We start from the raw sequence: 7,500 nt of genomic DNA on the forward strand, positions 1-7,500 counted from the left end.
CGTCACGGTCCGCGCCGCTCGGAGGGAAGGGGACAACACCTCGCACGAGACGGGAAGCGACATTGGAAAGGAGACCGCCCGGCCCGAACACCGGAGCCCCGCCGTGGCTCCCTATGACGGGGAGTACGGAAGACCCGGCCCGCCGGGGGCCCTCTCCGACGCCACCCGAAAAGCCTCATCGATCAGGAAAGGGAAGGGGAACGGAGGAGAAGCGGAGGCCCCACGGCCACGGTTCCTGGGACAGCGACGGCCGCGCGCGCCGGCCCCCGAACCCCGAACCTCGGGCAGGGCTGGGCAGCACAGGCGCGGGGCCCTGCGTGCGAGCGAGCGAGCGAGCGGGCAGCGTCGACAGCAGAAGCCCAACGCGGCTTGGCCACCGGCAGAGCCGGACTGCCGTAGAGGCTTCTCTGCAACGTGCCCGCGGATGGCTGCTGTTAACGGGCGTGGGGAGGGGGGGGAGCCACGGCAGGCTCCACTCCCAAACCCCGGCCCTACAAGCGTTCGAGTGCCGGAGACCGCCGCCCGTCTCGGCCCGGCCCTGGAGAAACCCCTCTTGGAGCCCTCGCTCCAGTCGGCAACGGCCACCGGAGCCTGCGGGCAAGCAGCGGCTTCGCGCGGCTTCTGGCAGTCGGAAGCGCCGTGCGCGATAGGTAGGAGGCAGAACGGCCACGGCCAGGGCCGCCGGGCAACGCCCGAGTCTGCCGGCTGAGCCGCGGCTGACAAGCGTTCGAGTGCCGGCGACCGCCGCCCGTCTCGGCCCGGCCCTGGAGAAACCCCTCTTGGAGCCCTCGCTCCAGTCGGCAACGGCCACCGGAGCCTGCGGGCAAGCAGCGGCTTCGCGCGGCTTCTGGCAGTCGGAAGCGCCGTGCACGATAGGTAGGAGGCAGAACGGCCACGGCCAGGGCCGCCGGGCAACGCCCGAGTCTGCCCGCTGAGCCGCGGGTGACAAGCGTTCGAGTGCCGGCGACCGCCGCCGGTCTCGGCCCGGCCCTGGAGAAACCCCTCTTGGAGCCCTCGCTCCAGTCGGCAACGACCACCGGAGCCTGCAGGCAAGCAGCGGCTTCGCGCGGCTTCTGGCAGTCGGAAGCGCCGTGCGCGATAGGTAGGAGGCAGAACGGCCACGGCCAGGGCCGCCGGGCAACGCCCGAGTCTGCCCGCTGAGCCGCGGGTGACAAGCGTTCGAGTGCCGGCGACCGCCGCCGGTCTCGGCCCGGCCCTGGAGAAACCCCTCTTGGAGCCCTCGCTCCAGTCGGCAACGGCCACCGGAGCCTGCGGGCAAGCAGCGGCTTCGCGCGGCTTCTGGCAGTCGGAAGCGCCGTGCGCGATAGGTAGGAGGCAGAACGGCCACGGCCAGGGCCGCCGGGCAACGCCCGAGTCTGCCGGCTGAGCCGCGGGTGACAAGCGTTCAAGTGCCGGCGACCGCCGCCCGTCTCGGCCCGGCCCTGGAGAAACCCCTCTTGGAGCCCTCGCTCCAGTCGGCAACGGCCACCGGAGCCTGCGGGCAAGCAGCGGCTTCGCGCGGCTTCTGGCAGTCGGAAGCGCCGTGCGCGATAGGTAGGAGGCAGAACGGCCACGGCCAGGGCCGCCGGGCAACGCCCGAGTCTGCCGGCTGAGCCGCGGCTGACAAGCGTTCGAGTGCCGGCGACCGCCGCCCGTCTCGGCCCGGCCCTGGAGAAACCCCTCTTGGAGCCCTCGCTCCAGTCGGCAACGGCCACCGGAGCCTGCGGGCAAGCAGCGGCTTCGCGCGGCTTCTGGCAGTCGGAAGCGCCGTGCGCGATAGGTAGGAGGCAGAACGGCCACGGCCACAGCTGCCGTGCAACGCCCGAGTCTGCCGGCTGAACCGCGAGTAGCTGCAGCGGTTCGATGGCGCTGGTCCGCGAGCGCCAGCCCTCTGCCCTAGTATACGGACAGCGAGGTCCCCGGCCCCGGCGGGCTCGAAGAGAACCGTCTTCCCCCAGCGGGGAGGCGCGCGAGCGCCGCCGACTCTTACCATGACGTAACTGGAGGCAGCGCAAAGCAGCGACCCCTTCGGCAGCTCCGAAGAAGAACCGGGCAAGACGTCTACCTGCCAGAACCGCGGTGGAGCCAAAGTCCCGCCGGAGCGAGGTAGACGAGGCATCCCTTTCCGCCGGCAGCTCCGGCGGCCACATCGGGCACACCGGACCCGGCGGACGGTAAAACGGGTAGACCTGGCCTCCCTGCCGGCAGAACGGGTAGACGAGGCCTCCCTGCCTGGAACCGGGTAGACCTGGCATCCCTGCCGGAAGCGGGTAGACCTGGCATCCCTGCCGGTAAAACGGGTAGACCTGGCCTCCCTGCCGGCAGAACGGGTAGACGAGGCCTCCCTGCCTGGAACCGGGTAGACCTGGCATCCCTGCCGGAAGCGGGTAGACCTGGTCTCCCTGCCGGTAAAACGGGTAGACCTGTTCTCCCTGCAGGTAAAACGGGTAGACCTGGCCTCCCTGCCGGTAAAACGGGTAGACCTGGCCTCCCTGCCGGCAGAACGGGTAGACCTGGCATCCCTGCCGGCGAAACGGGTAGACCTGGTCTCCCTGCCGGTAAAACGGGTAGACCTGGTCTCCCTGCAGGTAAAACGGGTAGACCTGTTATCCCTGCCGGCAAAACGGGTAGACCTGGTCTCCCTGCAGCCAGAACGGGTAGACCTGGCATCCCTGCCGGTAAAACGGGTAGACCTGGTCTCCCTGCCGGCAAAAAGGGTAGACCTGTTCTCCCTGCCGCCAGAACGGGTAGACCTGGCCTCCCTGCCGGTAAAACGGGTAGACCTGGTCTCCGTGCAGGTAAAACGGGTAGACCTGGCATCCCTGCCGGCAGAACGGGTAGACCTGGTCTCCCTGCCGCCAGAACGGGTAGACCTGGCATCCCTGCCGGCAAAACGGGTAGACCTGGTCTCCCTGCCGGTAAAACGGGTAGACCTGGCCTCCCTGCAGGTAAAACGGGTAGACCTGTTATCCCTGCCGGCAAAACGGGTAGACCTGGCATCCCTGCCGGCAAAACGGGTAGACCTGGTCTCCCTGCCGCTAGAACGGGTAGACCTGGCCTCCCTGCCGGCAGAACGGGTAGACCTGGCCTCCCTGCCGGTAAAACGGGTAGACCTGGCATCCCTGCAGGTAAAACGGGTAGACCTGGCATCCCTGCCGGCAAAACGGGTAGACCTGGTCTCCCTGCCGGTAAAACGGGTAGACCTGTTCTCCCTGCAGGTAAAACGGGTAGACCTGTTCTCCCTGCCGCCAGAACGGGTAGACCTGGCATCCCTGCCGGCAAAACGGGTAGACCTGGTCTCCCTGCCGGCAAAAAGGGTAGACCTGTTCTCCCTGCCGCCAGAACGGGTAGACCTGGCCTCCCTGCCGGTAAAACGGGTAGACCTGGTCTCCGTGCAGGTAAAACGGGTAGACCTGGCATCCCTGCCGGCAGAACGGGTAGACCTGGTCTCCCTGCCGCCAGAACGGGTAGACCTGGCATCCCTGCCGGCAAAACGGGTAGACCTGGTCTCCCTGCCGGTAAAACGGGTAGACCTGGCCTCCCTGCAGGTAAAACGGGTAGACCTGTTATCCCTGCCGGCAAAACGGGTAGACCTGGCATCCCTGCCGGCAAAACGGGTAGACCTGGTCTCCCTGCCGGTAAATGGGTAGACCTGGTCTCCCCGCCGCTAGAACGGGTAGACCTGGCCTCCCTGCCGGCAGAACGGGTAGACCTGGCCTCCCTGCCGGTAAAACGGGTAGACCTGGCATCCCTGCAGGTAAAACGGGTAGACCTGGCATCCCTGCCGGCAAAACGGGTAGACCTGGTCTCCCTGCCGGTAAAACGGGTAGACCTGTTCTCCCTGCAGGTAAAACGGGTAGACCTGTTCTCCCTGCCGCCAGAACGGGTAGACCTGGCATCCCTGCCGGCAAAACGGGTAGACCTGGTCTCCCTGCCGGTAAATGGGTAGACCTGGTCTCCCTGCAGGTAAATCGGGTAGACCTGTTATCCCTGCCGGCAAAACGGGTAGACCTGGTCTCCCTGCAGCCAGAACGGGTAGACCTGGTCTCCCTGCCGGCAAAACGGGTAGACCTGGTCTCCCTGCCGGCAGAACGGGTAGACCTGGTCTCCCTGCCGGTAAATGGGTAGACCTGGTCTCCCTGCCGGCAATATGGGTAGACCTGGCCTCCCTGCAGCCAGAACGGGTAGACCTGGCATCCCTGCCGGTAAATGGGTAGACCTGGCATCCCTGCCGGTAAAACGGGTAGACCTGGCATCCCTGCCGGCAATACGGGTAGACCTGGTCTCCCTGCCGCTAGAACGGGTAGACCTGGCATCCCTGCCGGTAAAACGGGTAGACCTGGCCTCCCTGCCGGCAATACGGGTAGACCTGGCCTCCCTCCCGGTAAAACGGGTAGACCTGGCATCCCTGCCGGCAGAACGGGTAGACCTGGTCTCCCTGCCGCCAGAACGGGTAGACCTGGCCTCCCTGCAGGTAAAATGGGTAGACCTGGCCTCCCTGCCGGCAGAAGGGGTAGACCTGGCCTCCCTGCCGGCAGAAGGGGTAGACCTGTCCTCCCTGCGGACAGAGCGGGTCGCCCGTGCTGGAGGCCCGTATGCAGGGGTGCCTGCACGGGGTGGGAAGGGCCGGCGGCGGGCTGCCTGTGCTCTCTCAGCCGGGGCGGCGGTGGGGGGGCTTGCGGGGGGTGGCTGGGGTCGGCAGGCCGGCCCTGCCGGAGGCCCGTATGCAGGGGTGCCTGCACGGGGTGGGAAGGGCCGGCGGCGGGCTGCCTGTGCTCTCTCAGCCGGGGCGGCGGTGGGGGGGCTTGCGGGGGGTGGCTGGGGGCGGCAGGCCGGCCCTGCCGGAGGCCCGTATGCAGGGGTGCCTGCACGGGGTGGGAAGGGGCGGCGGCGGGGTGCCTGTGCTCTCTCAGCCGGGGCGGCGGTGGGGGGGCTTGTGGGGGGTGGCTGGGGGCGGCAGGCCGGCCGTGCCGGAGGCCCGTATGCAGGGGTGCCTGCACGGGGTGGGAAGGGGCGGCGGCGGGGTGCCTGTGCTGTCTCAGCCGGGGCGGCGGTGGGGGGGCTTGTGGGGAGTGGCTGGGGGCGGCAGGCCGGCCCTGCCGGAGGCCCGTATGCAGGGGTGCCTGCACGGGGTGGGTGGGCCTGCGGCGGGCTGCCTGTGCTCTCTGAGCCGGGGCGGCGGTGGGGGGGGCTTGCGGGGGGTGGCTGGGGTCGGCAGGCCGGCCCTGCCGGAGGCCCGTATGCAGGGGTGCCTGCACGGGGTGGGAAGGGCCGGCGGCGGGCTGCCTGTGATCTCTCAGCCGGGGCGGCGGTGGGGGGGGTTGCGGGGGGTGGCTGGGGGCGGCAGGCCGGCCCTGCCGGAGGCCCGTATGCAGGGGTGCCTGCACGGGGTGGGAAGGGCCGGCGGCGGGCTGCCTGTGCTCTCTGAGCCGGGGCGGCGGTGGGGGGGGCTTGCGGGGGGTGGCTGGGGTCGGCAGGCCGGCCCTGCCGGAGGCCCGTATGCAGGGGTGCCTGCACGGGGTGGGAAGGGGCGGCGGCGGGCTGCCTGTGCTGTCTCAGCCGGGGCGGCGGTGGGGGGGCTTGCGGGGGGTGGCTGGGGGCGGCAGGCCGGCCCTGCCGGAGGCCCGTATGCAGGGGTGCCTGCACGGGGTGGGAAGGGCCGGCGGCGGGCTGCCTGTGCTGTCTCAGCCGGGGCGGCGGTGGGGGGGCTTGCGGGGGATGGCTGGGGTCGGCAGGCCGGCCCTGCCGGTGGCCCGTATGCAGGGGTGCCTGCACGGGGTGGGAAGGGCCTGCGGCGGGCTGCCTGTGCTCTCTGAGCCGGGGCGGCGGTGGGGGGGGCTTGCGGGGGGTGGCTGGGGGCGGCAGGCCGGCCCTGCCGGAGGCCCGTATGCAGGGGTGCCTGCACGGGGTGGGAAGGGGCGGCGGCGGGGTGCCTGTGCTCTCTGAGCCGGGGCGGCGGTGGGGGGGCTTGCGGGGGGTGGCTGGGGGCGGCAGGCCGGCCCTGCCGGAGGCCCGTATGCAGGGGTGCCTGCACGGGGTGGGAAGGGCCGGCGGCGGGGTGCCTGTGCTCTCTCAGCCGGGGCGGCGGTGGGGGGGCTTGCTGGGGGTGGCTGGGGGCGGCAGGCCGGCCCTGCCGGAGGCCCGTATGCAGGGGTGCCTGCACGGGGTGGGAAGGGCCGGCGGCGGGCTGTCTGTGCTCTCTCAGCCGGGGCGGCGGTGGGGGGGCTTGCGGGGGGTGGCTGGGGGCGGCAGGCCGGCCCTGCCGGAGGCCCGTATGCAGGGGTGCCTGCACGGGGTGGGAAGGGGCGGCGGCGGGCTGCCTGTGCTGTCTCAGCCGGGGCGGCGGTGGGGGGGCTTGCGGGGGGTGGCTGGGGGCGGCAGGCCGGCCCTGCCGGAGGCCCGTATGCAGGGGTGCCTGCACGGGGTGGGAAGGGCCGGCGGCGGGCTGCCTGTGCTGTCTCAGTCGGGGCGGCGGTGGAGGGGCTTGCGGGGGATGGCTGGGGTCGGCAGGCCGGCCCTGCCGGAGGCCCGTATGCAGGGGTGCCTGCACGGGGTGGGAAGGGCCGGCGGCGGGCTGCCTGTGCTCTCTGAGCCGGGGCGGCGGTGGGGGGGGCTTGCTGGGGGTGGCTGGGGGCGGCAGGCCGGCCCTGCCGGAGGCCCGTATGCAGGGGTGCCTGCACGGGGTGGGAAGGGCCGGCAGCGGGCTGTCTGTGCTCTCTCAGCCGGGGCGGCGGTGGGGGGGGCTTGCGGGGGGTGGCTGGGGTCGGCAGGCCGGCCCTGCCGGAGGCCCGTATGCAGGGGTGCCTGCACGGGGTGGGAAGGGCCGGCGGCGGGCTGCCTGTGCTCTCTCAGCCGGGGCGGCGGTGGGGGGGCTTGTGGGGGGTGGCTGGGGGCGGCAGGCCGGCCGTGCCGGAGGCCCGTATGCAGGGGTGCCTGCACGGGGTGGGAAGGGCCGGCGGCGGGCTGCCTGTGCTCTCTCAGCCGGGGCGGCGGTGGGGGGGCTTGCGGGGGGTGGCTGGGGGCGGCAGGCCGGCCCTGCCGGAGGCCCGTATGCAGGGGTGCCTGCACGGGGTGGGAAGGGGCGGCGGCGGGCTGCCTGTGCTGTCTCAGCCGGGGCGGCGGTGGGGGGGCTTGCGGGGGGTGGCTGGGGGCGGCAGGCCGGCCCTGCCGGAGGCCCGTATGCAGGGGTGCCTGCACGGGGTGGGAAGGGCCTGCGGCGGGCTGCCTGTGCTCTCTGAGCCGGGGCGGCGGTGGGGGGGGCTTGCGGGGGGTGGCTGGGGGCGGCAGGCCGGCCCTGCCGGAGGCCCGTATGCAGGGGTGCCTGCACGGGGTGGGAAGGGGCGGCGGCGGGGTGCCTGTGCTCTCTGAGCCGGGGCGGCGGTGGGGGGGCTTGCGGGGGGTGGCTGGGGGCGGCAGGCCGGCCCTGCCGGAGGCCCGTATGCAGGGGTGCCTGCACGGGGTGGGAAGGGCCGGCGGCGGGGTGCCTGTGCTCTCTCAGCC

The sequence above is a fragment of the Opisthocomus hoazin genome, unplaced genomic scaffold (assembly GCF_030867145.1).
Source record: "Opisthocomus hoazin isolate bOpiHoa1 unplaced genomic scaffold, bOpiHoa1.hap1 HAP1_SCAFFOLD_78, whole genome shotgun sequence".
In the NCBI taxonomy this organism is placed as follows: Eukaryota; Metazoa; Chordata; class Aves; order Opisthocomiformes; family Opisthocomidae; genus Opisthocomus; species Opisthocomus hoazin.